Below are 18,236 nucleotides of genomic sequence, written 5' to 3'. Positions count from 1 at the left end.
ACAAAAACAGACATACATATGCAAGGACATAAGCACACAAACGATTACAGAGACATGCACCTACACATCACAAACACAGTCTGGTTCCCAACCTTCACGGGAACAAGATGTGTCTAGCGCTTAACAGCAGCCTCTCAGCCTACTGACCAAAGAGAGGGAAAAATAAGGCAGTAAGCAGGCGAGTAAAAGCAACGACAGGGGTGAACACTATGAGCAATGCCTGAAACGATGAGCACCTGTCGGATTGGTTGTCAGTCACTCCGTCCACAGGCAAGCGGTCGGTGTTTACAACCATACGTCACCAGTGACTTCGTTCAGCAGGGCCATATATCACCTGAAGCGTTGAGACGACAATCCAGACACCAGTGTCACTGTAAGAATGGGATCTTAAGATCTATTTCACGCCCGCAGCTGTAGGCGAAGGTCATCATGTTTGGAAGCCCGCGAAGATCATCATCTCTTTCACACAAAGGCCTGATCAACACTTTGGAAATCCTCTGCTGTGGTATGGGCTTCCTACACCACTACCATCAACATGTCACGTCTCTAGCAGTAAGATTAATGAGTTCATCACTTGAAGTAGTCAGGTCAGCTGCAGATGAGGTTGCTGCCATCACAGAGCTCTGGGTGATAATTGTTCCTGAGATATGCGTAAGATTATCGAAAAGAATGGCAGAAGTGGTAGCGTGAGCTCAAATTTCTGGAGTTTGATGTTGGGGTCTGGACCTAAGAAACTGGTGGAAGGCAGCCAAGATTACATAATTGTTTTAGGGCAAGTATTTCTGCCGTCAGTGTGAACCATGGCATTACCTCCGCCACATCATATTAAACTTGTGCAAGATGAGAGTCCCGTCCAAACGAGCAATGAGGTGAAGAACTGGTTCACTCAGCACCCAAGAAGTGGAAGTCCTCCACTGGCCTTCTGAGGGTTGAGTTCTTCGCAAATACTTTCTCTTGTCTCTTCTTTTTCTCTCTCATAATCCTCTCTATATTTCAATTAAGGCCCGGCCTTTATGTGAACTTTAGTCCGTGACTGGAGCCTCCAACGTTATATATATATATATATATATATATATATATATATATATATATATATATATATATATATATATATATATATATATATATTATTTTTTATATAGAAAAACATTTAAGTTAGTATATGAAAATGTTACATTAGCAACAAGTTATACAAAAAAACAGAATATCCATCAAATGTTACTACTGGACAAACAGCATTCACCTACCTTTTTCATGAAAACTTTCACAAATGACAATATCACAGGACAGCAACAATGGACAAACATGTTAAAACAAATCATATCTATTGCATCACAAGGACATCTTATAAATTATGGTTGTACTTACCGAGATGTCGCCGAAGTTGATGTGTTATCCATCCTCACTTTCACAGAAGTGGCGTTAGTATGAAACACTACACACAGAGACAGAAAGACTTTGTCCTTGAAGTACTTTAGGGTTACATTATGTTCTTTTATTCACTGGTATATAAACAGTTTTCAAAACGTAACACTGAGGCGGCGTCACACTAACATTTCATGCAACAAAATCCATATTTCCGTCATCCTATTTTTCGCGAGCTGTCACCCACGCATGTAGAAAGAACAGGCCAGTCGCTTCGTTTACGTCGTTAAATAAACATACAAGCTACGGCTTACTGTCGAGGATTTGTGGGTTATATTTACTGTGTGTATTGGACAGCGTAGGAACTCCAGGTAAGCTAAAAAGCGTATATGAGTTGCCGCGAGGAGAAAGTGAAAGTATATATCACAAACGTAACATGGGAGAGTTTAGATAACTCTGAGCGCGAGCGTTATCGTACTTACGTAGTGCGAATGTAAACAAAACAAACGAGATGTTTCCGATTATCAGTCATATAACTAAAGATACACTTCATCATTCTAGAAAATATGCAATAAAAGAATTTATATGCATCTTTTATAATTAATTCATTGTGTATTCTGTTTTATTATCACTTAATAGTTATCAATCTGACGATGAAAGGAAAACTTTCGGGGTCAGGACGAACTACTTCATGTCGTCGATAACGCAGACTCCGACGTAACACTGACTTGAACGAGCTTAAAACAATTGTGCAAACACAGTAACTGGTATGTACACACATTTTCACAGCGGAAGACTGAGGTAAAGACGCAGTCACACAAGAATTTCATGCATCAGTTTCCTGATTTCCGTCGTTTATTTTTATGCGTGTTCCGTCGTGTGCGACAAGAACCAACAGGCTAGTCACTTCGCTGACATAAACATGAAGAAGATTTATCTAACAAGGGAAGCTGTGTTTATTTAACTTTAATGTGTCTACTATACAGTGCAGAAAAGCCAGGTAAGCTATATAACGTTTATGGGTACACTTGAGGTTGGCGCTAAGAGAAAGTAAAAGTATAATTTCACTGGACAATATCACAAACGTGACATAGGAAAGTACAGAGAACTCTCGTCTGAGTACCTGTGTTATTGTGCCGTATCTTTCGCTTCATTTATCTTATTGCGTATATAGTATCTCTAATGTCCTATAAACAACGTTGGGACTTACTTATTCACTTAAATATTCTTCATTCTGGCGTGTTCAAGCTGGAATAAGTGCTACGAAGCCTATTGCGAATTCGTGTCCGCCGCGAGGATGACCCCAAGTGGTATAAAGGAAAACAGAGCAAATGAGATGTATTTAGATTTATCGCAGTCTTTATGATAAATTTACACCGTTTCTTGTAAATATTTAATAAGAATTCAACTTAAGTATACCTTTACATAGCTGGAAATATTTTTTTTTTTTCTATTTTACTCAAGTGAATACTTGCGCCACGAGTATAGATCTTAATTTGACTAGACTGCTAAAAAACTCTCGGGATTAAGACGAGCTATTTGTTCGATAGAGCCACGTGCTTAGTGAGAGTCCACGTGGTCTTAGAATTATCCTTAATTATCCTTAATGATCTTGGCAGTTGATAGGCCTAAAGCTTAAACAAACAACCAACCATCGTGAAAATGCGTCAGATCCATAAATAATAGGTATAAAACAATAGTATAACTGGATGCATCCATTATAGCACCAATGGTGTGGGTGAACAGACTCGCAGACATTAGTTCCTTCCTACTGCCACTCAAGTGACTCCAAAACATCTGACGTTCGAATTGCAAAGCAATAAAAGGAATTGCCTTTCTGAGCCAACAAATATCGCACCGGGGTGTTTCTGAAATGGACGGTGGAGACGGGGAGTGGGGGTGAACTGTGAAGAAGGAAGTGGAGCGACGAATGACGTAATCACCATATACTGATGACGTCAGGATTGTTATGGCGATGGTTTACAATAATATGGAAAGTATAATAACGGTTAATGACGAATACGTATTAGCAACTCCCCAACTGTTGCTGCTGTAACAGCCAAAACTACCCGGTGCAACAGCCCTTGGTTCAAAAAGGCAATTCCTTCAGCTAAGTTGTTCGAACCACACGTTTCGAAGTCACACTGTGGGTGAGGAAGCAGGGCTGAACTTTTGCTCGCGGGTCAGTTTACCCAGACCGCCTGTGCTTTATGGATGTATACAGTGTGTCTGTGTTTATACAAATGTTTTATACCGTTATCAGGCAGTGTTACCTCAGTGTTACGTTGTGAAAACTGTTTCCCCACCGGTGAATATTAAAAACAATGACTGATAACCCTTAAGTACTTTAATGACAAATTCTTCTGTTCTTATCATGAACTGATACTGTGTTGTGTTTCCATCAAGCGCTCGATTATTCTTGTCTGTCAAAGTGAGGATGGGTATTGGGCCAGCTTCAGCGTTATCTAGGTAAGTACAATTTTCATTTATAGATTATCCATTTAATACAGTAGATATAATTTGTTTTACACTGTCTATCCATTGAAGGATGATGAGTGAGCAGTTGTGTTGTTCCAGGATGGATTTCACGTACATTTATGGGCGAGGTTTGTTTGTGGCTGATTTTTGAGTAGTGTCTCATGAATCAGTGAGATTCTTTGTGAGAAGGGGTGTCGTTGGACTGGGTCAGAAGTGCTTCATGACCGGAGGCTGGGTGCGTGCGGTAGATGTGGCATTTTGTTTAACGTGCACCAGAGTGGTTGCTGTGGGTCGTTGTATTGAGGAAGGAGTACTAGTTTGTACTGTATTCTTCAACGATGAGATTCGTAGTGGTGGTGCTTAGAGTCTTGCTTTGTTCTCTGATTTCTTTGGATGGCTCGTGGTTTTATCTGAGGTGTTTCCTTCGTTTTATTAGGTCTGCAGCTTAGAGAGAGAAGTTTGGGTTATATTTCTTTCTACATTATGTCTTTATGGTATTTTTTCCTTTGTTTGTTTGATGATGTTGATTCATTGGGGTTAGGCATGATTAAGGAATGTTGAATCCCCAACAACGATGCTTTTGGATTCCATGTTCCTAGTAAGGGGTGACCATTTTGTTCTGTAATTTGTGCATGGTTTTTGTTTTTTTTTCTGCCTGTGTGCACTGGTGGGCCAGATGGAGTGTTATCTGAATGAGCAAGTGGTCACAGGAGAGTTCATGTTTATGTTCCAGGTAGTCCATGTGTGCAGCGCCGATGTGGTTTGCTGCTGGATATGGTGGGTTTGAAGACGGGTAGGATAGTTGTGGAGGTCATGGAAAGGATGCACTTGGTTAATGAACAGTTCTCCTGTGTGACTGTTAGGTTTGCTGTTCAGGCTATGCAGTTGCGGAGTCAACCAGCCACAATGTGAGTTCGAATCACCTGAGGTTCGATCAACGAAGCAGCTGAGGGAAGTGCCATGATGGCCCGACAGATGTCGCACCGTATGGTGAGGAGGAGGAGGAGGACAGGGGGCGGTAAGGGGAGGAGTTGCAAAGAGAGGATGGTTACGTGTGGGTAGTGAAGTACTGACTGTCACGACATCCCCATGTACTGGTGACGTCAGATGTGTTATGACGATAGTTCACAGTATTACGGATACTATGAGTTATACAATGAAGATCGTGAATGCATAACCAAGTACATATAGCTAGCAGGGTGTAATTGAAGATGAGCCTGAGTGGTAGTTAACAAGTATTGGGTTGTTTTTGTTTTGATAGAGGGTCGTGTAAGCATTTTGCATATATATATTGTGCTTCATTTAGCGTCCGCTACTTACGCGTTGCTTTTACTAAGAAAAGAAGGCATGGCATAAGTTAGTATTTCATGACTATAGTTATTCATTAGTCATTGCTAGATTTTTTCCCGCAGACTAGAAATAGTGGTGAACAGGCACCCCCCCACTCTATGGGTTACTAACTAACATACTTGAGTCTCGTCAGTGCTTTGCCGTTCTTCATAGGTATGGTCCACTGTTTTATGTTATTTCGCATACGTGTTTGTCATAGATTATGAACGTAGAATACTTTTATACTGTTTCCCAGCAGCAAACCTTGCCGTAGACCATCAGGTCTCCTCTTACCTGGATTTCCCATGTACTCCTCTTGTTACGCATTACTTTCTTCCCACTAACCATCCTCCCCTTACCCCAAGTTATCTCTTCTCATCCCATTCAACACAGCCTCCCTTTATCCTATTCCACCTCCCCCCGCCTCCCTCACCCCAGTACACCCTGTCTACCCCCACGCCACCCCACAAAATCCTACCTTTCCTCGCTCCACCCCAAGCTCCCCTTGCACTTCCTCACCACACCTTAGCTCCTCTTGTCCGGTCTTACATCCAGTGACACCACGACCTAGCCGGGGTAAGAGAGAGAGAGAGAGAGAGAGAGAGAGAGAGAGAGAGAGTAGACAATAAGCAAACATTGGAGTGAATTGTCTATTACCTGTCTGGCTCGTGTGTTTGGCCCTGAGAATGGACGTCTTTGCTCCCCTGATAATACATCTCCAACGTGACATGATTATTTGTTGACACTTGGGGCTGTCAGTAAATCTTTTACGTGAGTGTTTACAAGTGCTTTACCATTCGTCCTACGGTGTTATGAAGACGACAGGTTTTGTATGTTCTTAATGACTCGTTCCGAGACGCTGACGGATGCAAGCGTCCGGCTTGTTTCGGTGATGATTGGAACAGCAGCGCCAGCACTAGCACCAGCCCCGCTTAATTTGTGCTGTTGTCCTTACCGGTACCCCGACGGTGACAGATGACACGGGGAAGACTCGCTGCTTTCAAGCGTTACTGAGAATAAAAAAAAAAGGAAAAATGGATCCCCCGTGTTGATACGATTTCGTCATTAAGGGCAAGGAAATTTTAACTCCAGGGGTCCGGTGTGAGGTGTGGTTGGCCCTCTCTATTATGCATTGCGTACATATCGATCCTCCAGCACACCACAGCTTCGTCTTGCCTCAGGCTGTAAATCACCCAAATATATCGTCCAGCTTTAAGCCAATAAGTATACTAGCTTTGTGGTCATTGTCCACCAGGAAATATAATAAGCTACTGCGGTCTTGATGATGTTACGAACCAGAATGGATGAGTTCGATCGGAATTAGTAATATTGTTTGTTGCCACAAATTTACTCTCCAATGTATCAGGCCGAGGGGTGTATTTGCCTCGAATTTGGCTATTATAGAATAAATGCTCGTATGAATAGTTTACGGCAATTTCTTTCTGAATCCAGGGTAATTTATAAATGACTGGAATTCACAGAATACATCAGGTAAAATCATGCAACAGGAATTTATGTGACCATATATCACGCTACAGATAAAGTAATGTTGGTTTCAGGGTATGTTATTGTGCGCGTGTGTGTGTGTGTGTGTTGATAATAACTAACGGCTTACTGAATGAACTGCAGCCAAAGGCCACAGAAAGTATGTACAAAAGTAAAGCCGGGAGGTTAGAAAAATAAGAAGGAAAAGTTCAAGAGGCAGCGTGTACATAGTTATACAAGTGGAACTCCACCTGTATAACTATGGAAGTGAGAACGTTGGCAAATGACGGACTGATCGAATTCATGGGTGAAAATAATGAAGGAGTGAGTGGATGAGGAAGAATGAGGAGTTTGTATGAGACAGAATTTAAGAAATACTGAGCCAAGAGTTAACAATCTGCCACTTACTGACGATGTTAACAACGGCTGGGATGAGGTTTGGATGGGCTCAAAGTTATGTTGGTACCGAGGTGCAACTCAGGGGACGAGGGCCCTCCAAGTGGCATTTCCATCGCTCGTATTGACTTTCTTTTTTTTTTTCTTTTTTTTTACGTCTGTTTTAATTTCCCTGGAGGTAGTGTGCGGGAGAGCATGACGGTGTACCACACCAGCTGGTACAGATGATAGGATCCTCCTCCACGTACATACGTGTGTCTCGTGTTAATGAAAGCTCTTGCCTGTGGTGCTGTGGATCAGGGGTTAGAAATCCTCACTATAACATAGACATATCACAGATGCATATTACTTACGGTTCCTTCATTAGATTTTTGATAATAAGTAAATCAGGCACTGAAATGTTATGCAACATTATAATGATAATGAAAATAATAGTAATGATAATAATGATAATAATGATAATGATGATAGTAATAATAATGATAATAATAATAATGATAATGATATTGTCCTTGAAACGAGTTCATAATTTTTGCTTTAAAAATTATTTCAATAGAGAATGCAGCTTTGATGCATTCAATTAGGAGAGTGATCAATATTCCTCAGTTCTTTTCTCTTGAAAATACTGATATCGACTGAGTAAGGTAGATTAATGGTTATATATCACGCTTTACACCACATTACCTAGTGCTGATATATATATATATATATATATATATATATATATATATATATATATATATATATACCTGAAATTTCGTATTCAAACTTCATCATCTTAACAGATTAAAAAGTGATTAGAATGAAGACGGATTGATTCCGTGCGTGTTACAATTGCGCCAAGATATAAGAAAAACGAAAAAATGAAAGATTACCTGAGCATTCTCTCACCTCACATTAAAAGATAATGAAATGAGCTGATATGTTCCTACACAGTCACTGTTATCCTTGACTCTCCCGTAGGGTCTAAGGAAATTACTAGAAAAGAAAAAGAAACAAATGGGTAATTTTAACTGTCGTGATATATTGGAAAATTTGTATCATGTCCTGGACATGTGGAGCTTGATTATTTGTTGATGATGAACAGCGTCTGGCAAAACTCGGCGAGAAACATTAACGGTCATTCATGAGTGGAAGGTAAAGAAATAGTCTACTGAATTGAATATTTGTATGTATATCATATAAGCTGACCCCGAGCCAGCACAACACTAACACCGAAATGACTTTATAAGCATTGAATAATCGCCTTCCCAAGTCAGTCTAAAACGCGACTCCACCAGACATACATTCATTGAAGCCACACTACTCACACATACACGAGCTACACTTTCTCCACAACGCTGCAAAGCTACAAACACTGATTCAACATACCTGAAGACCCTTTATGCCTACGATGCAACTACTGCAATGAAAACACCGAACACTTACTCCTCAGTTGCCCAACACTCCCGCCACACAGACACACTCACAACATCACTACACTTTATGACCTGTTGTCCCGCCCAGTGAACTTGGCTGTGGGAGCCCTGTAGAAGATGGAAGGGACTCCTGCAGCAGGAAATATATATATATATATATATATATATATATATATATATATATATATATATATATATATATATATATATAGACACCTCCTTGATGTTGGAACCGGTGCCCATGACTTGTGTCTTGCTGTAAAAGAAGAAATAAAGTAAATAATTTAACTGAGCTACTAAAGCTATTCCTTCACTTTTGATAAGTTCTCCCCAGCCAGTGACTGTAATCCGACAGTAATGGGCAGTTAAGCAAAACCTTTTATCATATTCACATTGAAATTGCGTATCGCAGTCATAGCGGCAAATTTTAGTATATATTTACAGAGTGTTAAACTCCTGTCACTTAATTCGTTCTGGGATCGTATTCTTAAAACACGTTCTCTTGTAAGACCCAGAACGTGCAAGAACGAGAAGAAGGGCGGGCGATGCGGTAAGTGGTAATGAGAGGCCACGAGGGGCAAAACAAACAATTAAGCTGTTCCCTCCTGCAGTGTGTAAACAAACTAGGGAGCATCATGCCGTCCTCACGGGTCCTCCTCCTTCACAGATACTGTTGGCCGCCTCCTCAACCCACGTTTTCTCTGTGTTTTTCTTTCATTCGCCCTCGTCTTTCATCGCTTTCTCTTCTTGCTCTTCGCTGCATCGTGTAAATAACGAGTAGTACAGCTCTTTCTTTCTTCTTTTTCTTTTTTCTTTTAACTTGGCTTCGTTATAACATCTAGCCGCGTCGCTGGTTCACAGAATTGAGCAGCGGACGATCAGCAGGTGGGGCCGAGGGGAGGGGTGTGCGAGTGGGAGTGTTGGCTTGGAGGGGGAAGACATGACCACATTTCCACCTCCCCACTCAACCCCGCATGGAGGAGGGGGGAGGAGGAGGAGGAAGAGGTGACGAAGCTACGACCTCCAACACGTGTCAAGTCAATCATATCTTCGATCATTGGTTTCATGTTGGTCTCGCGGTTCACTCGTTTCATTTAGGTCTCGCTCGCCGTTTGATCTCGTGTCATTCTCGTGGGTTATAGGTCTCGAGGTTGTCTTGCGGATCAGTGGTCTCAAGTCGGTTTCGCTGTTCACTCTTTACATGTCGGTTATGTGGTTCGCTGGTGGTGTGGGTCATTGGCCTCAAATTGGTTTCGCGGGTCAATGGTCTCAGATTTATGGCTCGTGCTCGACTTACTCTGTGAAGACCAGAAGATGAATATCCGGTAATGTCTCCAGAACCCTGAAGCCGTCTGGGATCATGGTAAATACTTTTGAGTCAGCAGAACTTAACATGAACATTATCAAACACCTGTATTGTTACAGGATCTAAATACAACAGCACAAACAAGGCCATGTATTTGAAAAGAGTTGCAGTTGTGCCAGCTAATGACGAAGGCCAAAAATAGTGTAAGCTAACGTTACATGATATTTCATAGAACTTTTGCACAACACAGCAGTAAGGTCTACCGCATGGGAGAGAACTGTCACCAAGGGTCAGGTATCATATGATGGATTACTGACTTTCGACTTAAAGTCATTTTGAACGGTGGATCTTTCAGTATCCTTGGACTGGAGTGTTGGATGGATGTCGTAGAAACTGTATGAGGCAGATATGTCGCCACATTGGGTAAACCTACCATCGCTGGGATGTGTTTGCGACACGCCATACTGAGGAGGAGACGAGCTCTGCGATGGAAACTGCGAAAACCTGGCCATGTTGTCGTAAGCTCACACCACTGCAAGGATCTTGTTGTGTCGCAGTCTTACATGTTATGACTTGTGCTAATATCCTCTGGTAAACTTTGCTTGTCGTGTGGTCACACCACATAGAACAAATTTGTGTCATTTCGAATAGCCTGAAGATATTTTTTGCTGTGGTAAACTTACACAGTGTTGTATGAACTAACTCCCATCTTGCGCATGAACTTTACGTCATCAGTTTTAACTGTGTTGGAAAGTTACATAACTGAGAAGGTCTGCCTAGGTTTAAGTCACATGAAGAGTCCTTTGTGTTGTAGGTTCACACAACCTGAAAGATGAAGAATTTTGTCAAATACTGAAACCTCCACCTCTCCTCCCATCAGTGGGAAGCAGATGTGTGGTGAGTACCGTAGGTGGAGGGAAGAGAATTCATAAACGCTACCCACTTAGTCTTTGATTTGTGCCGGTATCCCCGCCAAATTTATTGTGCACCCCATGTTCCTCCTGTGAGCACTTGGGAATGTCATCACCCCCGGCCTCTCCTCCTCCGTCACAAAAACCAGGCCAACCCCTTGACTCGCACGCCATCTATTTTCAGCACTCGGTAAACACGGTCAAACAGCCAGCGACATCTATTAATTGCAGCGGAGGGTCTCAGCTCGATCGGGTTACTGTGTTTGCTGAGTAAAAACGAAGGGCCGTGCAGGGCCTCGCCAAGGGTCTTCTGTCTTTGCCACGTTATGCTGAAACGCGGCTTGACGGACCCACAGTGTGTCGACCCTTGACAGTTAAGCACGATGTAGGGGGCTCCCTCCTTCCTGTCACCTTGATGATTGGTTATATGGTTCCTTATGTGTCACGTCTCCCCTGAGCTGGCCCGATCGTAGCCTTCAAGGTATCACTTATACCAAATGCATTATCCCTGGCAGCTATTTGTCCAACTTCAACAAGAGTATAAAAGCACTTAGCGCCAGCGTTTCTCTGTCCGAAATAGTCAAGGATTTTTAACATCGCGAGACAGTGACAGCCCATGGCGGGGTGTCGCAGACGCTACCTTCTTCCCCTCCGTCAAGATGGGTTATTTGTCTTATCTAAGTGTTTATATTACATTATCTAAAAGTACAGGTTAAGAGTTCATTAGTGCCGCCAACATTATTACCACTGGCCACAACCATAGCATCATTATCATTATCATCATTATCATTTGTTTCGTCTACCTGGCTGGTGTCATCTTCTTCACCGTCCGTACCAACGAAGCTTGAATATCCTTATACGTGGTATTAAAGACGATATTTTGATATTTCCTTATCTCTGTGCCACTTCTACCTCGTCCTGTTACTCCCAGAATGAAGCGAAGAATTCTCATTTCTGCTGCTTGGATCTTACTCTTTAAGTTCCTGGTCAACGCCATCATTTCCTCCATACTGTATAAGAAGACTGGTTTTAATATGGCTTTACATATAATTCATACCACTTTTTCTCCAGGATGTTCTAATGTTATCATTGGATAAGGTACCTGCTCTGGGGTCTTGATGGTATTGAATGATTGTACTGCTCGTTTCAACTTTCATCCTTGATTCACTTGATGCCACACTTTTAAGATACCTATAGAATTTTTTTCCTTTTATTTATCCATTTCTTGTCATGTCCTCCTCTTGTCTTGTCTGCGAGCAATCGTATATTCCATTTTCTCATGGCTCATCTCAAATCCACGTTCACAAAAGCTAAATCGTTCACAAAAAAGACGAAACATCTCGTCTCTCCATCCCAAAGTTGTCTCATTTAGGTCATCCAGTGTCTCCATATAGATAAGATAAGTAGTGTCGGATATAATACACTTGCTTAACTTATCAACCCGAGTATCTTCGAGTATCTTAAACCACTGACTTCCACCGACTCCACAGCCTGTGGGAGATAGGACCATGCTTTTGATTGCTTTCAACAATTTTATTCGACCACTTGTTTTCTGACGAGGTCCATGTAGTTTCTCCTGCGGTTCTTAGCTGAAAGCATTTTCTAGTTCCACACAGTAAATCCGTCTCATCATTATCGCATCATTATTATATCGCCGACTCCTTGTGCCTTCGGAGAAGTGACACGAAGATCACTTTGTCTTCTTAATAACTTTGAACTGATAGAATTGATAACCACAGAAGTAAACGCTCACTGTGCACTTATCAAACCGTATGATGTGTCTTTAACAGAACACCGAACCTTTTAAAAGTGATAACTACTAAGCTTATTTTCAGATGTATTATTAAAGAGGTTATCTGTATCTTTAAGATGTGGCCGGCAACCACAATAATCTGATAAGTACGAAGTCTAACGTTATAACGATAATCATGTAACGGCCTTTTCCCTTAACCTTAGGTCGTTGCTATGAATTGCGTGCGCTTTAAGCAGTGTCCCCCGATATTGTATCAATAACTTAATCAACTTCAGTATATAAAAAAAAGACGTTTTTATATCTTTTTTATTCCCTACTACGCTAAGATTTAGTTTGTATATCATCTAAGAACCTGAATGTGACCAATAACTCATAGAGGTGTTAGATAAAGTAATTTTCATATGTATAAAGTTAATGTTAGCTATTATTTGGTAGTCGGTGTGATAAAAATCTAGAAGATTATACTGTACTATCCACTTAACTCAAGGGACTTCGCATAATTGGTGTGGCTGACGCATAAATAGCATCGAACTTGTAAGCCATTTTATTCTTAATGTCTCTTTTTTTTGTTTCTTTTTTTTTTTTGACCCTCCTCGGTTCCTGTCGTTACCACCTTGCTTACTCATTCTGTCTCAATTTTCTTTAGGGAACTTCTTTTTCGTACTTTGTGTCTCGTGTGTGTGTGTGTGTGTGTGTGTGTGTGTGTGTGTGTGTGTGTGTGTGTGTGTGTGTGTAAATCTCACTTAAATGCCGGTTGAAATTAATGAGGTTCATTCATCATAAGACTAACGGCCTACGTGCAAGCCCCAGAATCTTAACAAAAGATATTGTCATTTGGTTCTAATGGATTCCCTCCAACACAACGGGACGCGCAGGTGTGGTGCCTGCCCTGCTACACCTCCCTCACTGCTACAGGTGTGGGTGTAGGGTTGTACTAGGTCTCAAGAAGTTCATTTTCTAATCATATCTCGTTTTTCAGGTGTAAGTATTTTAGCTCACATACACACACACACACACACACACACACACACACACACACACACACACACATTATATATATATATATATATATATATATATATATATATATATATATATATATACTAATTTCCTAGGTAGGTTGTCACATCCTTCGTAATCATATATCATCATTACTCACTTGGTCACTCAGGGTCCATTTGCTGTGTGAAGTCGTTCTTGAAATATTTCCATAAACCAGTTTTAATGTTAAAGTTTAGTTTCTGGGTCTCACCTTGAACGGCCGTCCTCGCTCCATCGTTTTGACATCTGTGCTCGTAATCCTTAAACAGCTTTTTATATATTGAGAAAAGTTACGTGTCCTTTAAATACTTGTCGTCGGAGACACAAGGATCAAGCTGAGACTGAGGCTTGTTGCCACTGGGTTATACCGATGGCCGGTGATCCGTCTATATAGAACACAGCCAGTCAATATGCAGAGACGTTACGCGGACGTGTATCGTGCACATATAGTCACTCATACACCTATGTGTATATATATATATATATATATATATATATATATATATATATATATATATATATATATATATATATATATATTATGAGAAACTATTCGATTGTGTTTAAGAATTATTGATTCTCTACGAGCAGTCCTTCGGTTAAAAGTGATATATGTCATGAGAGTACGAAGACTGCAATATAGATATGTGCTTATGTTGGATTATAGATTTTATGAATACATTAGACTGTAAGAAGAAGGCCATTATATATACATATGTTTGGACGATAAGTATTAGCTAGAAAAGAAGTATTTATATTTGGAGAAAAATACAGGAAACAGAAGGACAAGTAACTTCAGAATTAGAATCATAGAAAAAAAAGATGAAATTATGTTTTTTTTTTTTTTTTTGTCTGAAAATTGAAAATATATGAAAATTTATGAAAGCGACACTTGTCAGGGCGTCATGCGTGCCATGACCAGCGAGCAGACTACAGGTAATGATAACATGACGAATCATGGCAACGTTATGTAGGCACATGACCAAATTAACACTGCCATTATTGCCACTTGTTTGTATGTCGCTGCAGCTCGTGAAGAAATAAGTGATAAACTAATAAAAAGATAAGTTACGATTAATAACGTGAATAAAAAAATCCGTAATTATATTGAAATAACTGACATTTGATAATGCTTTTATGGTACTGGGATGTTGTAATGGTTCATCATTTTATCTGGTCTCTCGCCAGATGAACGCCAGTATACACATGAGCTAGCAGGCCATCCGCCAGACACGACACCCGGACGTGTACCCCAAAGTTGAACTCGGTGTAGCACCGCGGGCGACCCACCACGAATCACTACCTGTCATTACCCCAGGTGAGCCAGCCTCGTTCGAACCACCGACTCCATAAATCTTACCGTAAAGCGGTAATTGTATCGTGCAGTAATGCTGACCCCGGGATTATCAGAACTCCGGCCAGCACGGACCGGGTAAACCTAATGGTCGAAGAAGAAACTAAGAGGAACAGCAAGATGGGGGAAAGGAGGAGAGGCAGTGGAGAGGAGGATGATGATGGAGGGTATGAGGAAGTTACGTGAAGAACAGTGAGAGGAAGAGTATCATGAAGATAACGAGTGAGTAGGAGTTAGGGGAAAAGAAAATGAGAGAAGGAAAGAAAGAAAAACGGAAAAGGGAGGGGTAAGTGAAGCAGAAAACGGAAATCGCGAACAGAGGTAAAGGAAGAAGTCTATGGGAGGAGGAGGAAGGAAAATTAGAGAATGAGAACCATCAAGGAGGAAGATTGGAAATATAAAGATGGAAGTAACGATACGCGACATACGTCTTGGGCTGCCTCAAGTGACAGCGGCACACCCTTCACAGTCCCAAGATGTAACTCGAGCGATGTTCCTCCTCGAGGAATGTAGTGATTCATGGCCGGCGTCCCAAGACGGACCCCGAACGAGGTAAGGCAGGTATCATGGTGAATCATACCTCCGTATATATTAATCATATCCCCCTCAGCGGGCAACCTGGGGTGGGTTTTTTTTTTTCCCCTTTTTTTGTGGTGAAATTACAGCAGGGTGACATGCGACTTGGCAGTGCTAACGCATCGATGTCTGTCAGCGAAACATGAAGATGTGGTGAGACGATGATGTTGGGAGAAGTTGATGATGATAATGATGATGATGATACAAGAGAGGGAGATAAGAATGTGGATGATCTGGTTGAGGAAGTGATGATGTACATTAGAAAGATGTTGATGGCACGGATGTAATTGTGGAAGGTATCTTGAGCATGATGGGGATATGTTTGCGATAGATGGGCGTCAGAGAACTAATCCTGAGGAATGGATACCCCTCTCAGCACATTTACATCCAAAAGTCTCTCCTCTACACGCATACATATTAGCGCTTAATCTAGTAATGACCGCTTACTACGTGTCCTCCTCACCCACCTATACTTACGTATGTCCATCTTGTTAAACCAGGTAATCCCAGTCACCCGTCATTTTTCAGCACGTAACTCTGCAAGCTGTTCACTGTTGTCATTCATCTCACTGAGTACTCTGTATCCCCTAAGTTACACCCTGAACCTCCACATTACTCACTCTCGCATTCAAATCACTCATCACTAATACCCGTTCCCTCACATTCAAACTACACACATTCAGCTCCTCTCAAAACACTCGCCTCTCTTCCTCTCTTCTCTCGTTTCTTGGCGCATAAGCACTATAACTAATAAGCATATATATATATATTTATATATATCGATTGATTGCTTCTTAAGGGGACGATGAACAACTTGGGTTCACTGCAGGCCGATTGTCACACACAAAATCCAAACCTAGGCGAGGCCCTGAACATACGTCATGAAGGTCAGGTGTTTAGGTGAAGGAAATCGTGTGTGATTCGTCCAAAGTTAGGCCGTGGATGAGCTCTGATTCCATCACAGTGCAGTGGTTTAAAGAGACGTTGCATAGTATCTTGAAATGAGTTATTGTCGAGTGAGTACCGTATCTGTGCTGGCGGGAGGTGGGGAGACACCTGATGATCGATGTGCACAAGTTGTTTCCGAGCCATGAATGGTTAGGTGAGGGAGTGAAGGAGTCAGGGCGAGCTGGAGTGGTCAGGTGGTGAGGGTATGGAAGAAGGTACTGACCAATCAATCATGTCAGGTCACAGAAGTCGTCCTCTCCTTGACCATTACAAGTCACTTCAAGTCAAAGGATAACGTCATGACTTTGGTGAGCAACACTATATGTTGCTTGACTCACTAGATGTTGATACTCGTGTTTGTGTTGCATGTTGCTGGTGAGGACGCTGGTAGATAAATGGTGGCCCTCCTCTGTTGTGTTACGTGAGTCCCAGCAATGGAACGTAGCAAGTTGGTGCGTTACACTGTGTTACGTTCATTTTGCGTGGCTCGTGGCAAGAGCAAGTTGATAAAGACTTCAATGGTGTTATAATGTGTTGCATTGGTTGCAGTGGTGGTTGGTGATATTGCATGTGTTGGTGCTAGTGACAGTGGCAGGATAAGAGTAACATTTTTACGTGACGTTGTATTTGTTGATGCTGGTAACGGTGGTAGACTCGGTAGAGGTTGTGTTACGTGTCATAGATTTGCTACAGGTGCCAATGCATGGGTGAGTCTGAGTGTCTTAGGTGGTGTCAGTTATGCCAGTGGTAAGCTAGCAACGGCTGTGTTAAATGGTGTTGGGGAATGTATGGAGTGGGAGAGGTGGGGTGGAGACAGTGTGTGGAGTGAGATATAGAATTTTGGGATGAGATAGGGAGTGTGGAATTGGAGAAGGAGGAATGTGGTAGCGGGTTAGGGAGTATGGGATGTGGAGAGAGGAATGTGGTAGATGGGAGTGTAGGGTGTATAGCGGGACTGTGGGGTTTGGGAGGGTGGGAATGAGTGATATAGAAAGGAGGAATGTGGGTCATGGAAGGGGCGAATTTGGGGTGTGGGAGGTAGTAGTGCAGGGTGTGGGGTGGCGGTACCGAGCCACATATTGCAACAATAAAGTTATCACCAAAGGTTATTGCATCATTGTTCATATGAAGTCCAAGCCGTTGAGAGAATCACTTTTTACCACCACTGACGACCTCCTGATTGGAGTCCTTTTTTCCTCTCATGATTTATCCACCAATGGAGGAAACATTCCTGCAGGACTCTCGCTGTATCAGACGAGCGTAAACCTCTCCATTGTCAGAGCGTAAGAATTTATATCTAGTAAGTATGAGCAACAGTCCCACTTTCTTAAGCTTTTACGAGAAAAGACCTTACGTTAGCGTTAAGATACGGGGAACACCAGGCAAAAACCACCAAAATATTTCTTCATAACAACAAAAAATAAATTAAGAATCAGCCTTCGATACGCTAAGTCCCACGTACTCAACAACTTTACGAGAAGTGATGGTGCTTGTATTAAGATGTATTACAAAAAACGCCAGAGTTCCCGGGGTATTATACATTTTAGTGCCGGGCCGTCCCCACCCCACTCTAGAAATTTACGAGAAATGATTGTACAAGCAGGAAGATAATACCCGTGCACGCCCTCAGCTGTCATTTTTGGGAGCACAGTGTTCGCCCCGGAGTTCGTGGTAGCCGGTCCCGCCCCGAGACGATAGTATACTAATCGTGGAGCTGTTTAGCCCTCGCTTCGTGACGGCCAGAGAGGCTGATCGGTAGGAGATACACGCGTGATGAGTGGCTAGCGCCTGATGAGTTGTGATGAGGAGAGATACCTTGATATAGTGATTATGTGGCGACCCCGTGCCTTTGGTGTGAGGCGTCGAGCGTGGAGAG

General features: G+C 42.0%; 1 long non-coding RNA gene across 1 annotated transcript in view; it reads left to right on the top strand.

Annotated features, from left to right (window-relative positions):
* Positions 1-3,574: 3,574 nt before the first annotated feature.
* LOC139762034 (uncharacterized) overlaps positions 3,575-18,236 on the top strand; it is a 55,941-nt gene continuing 41,279 nt past the window's right edge. The window contains exon 1 of the long non-coding RNA XR_011715664.1: positions 3,575-3,834. This is a non-coding gene — a long non-coding RNA (uncharacterized lncRNA). The remainder of the gene's footprint in view (positions 3,835-18,236) is intronic.

Source organism: Panulirus ornatus, chromosome 42 (genome assembly GCF_036320965.1).
Source record: "Panulirus ornatus isolate Po-2019 chromosome 42, ASM3632096v1, whole genome shotgun sequence".
Classification (NCBI taxonomy): domain Eukaryota; kingdom Metazoa; phylum Arthropoda; class Malacostraca; order Decapoda; family Palinuridae; genus Panulirus; species Panulirus ornatus.
The sequence above is the reverse complement of the archived record's forward strand: the minus strand, read 5'-3'. Positions and strand labels throughout refer to the sequence as shown.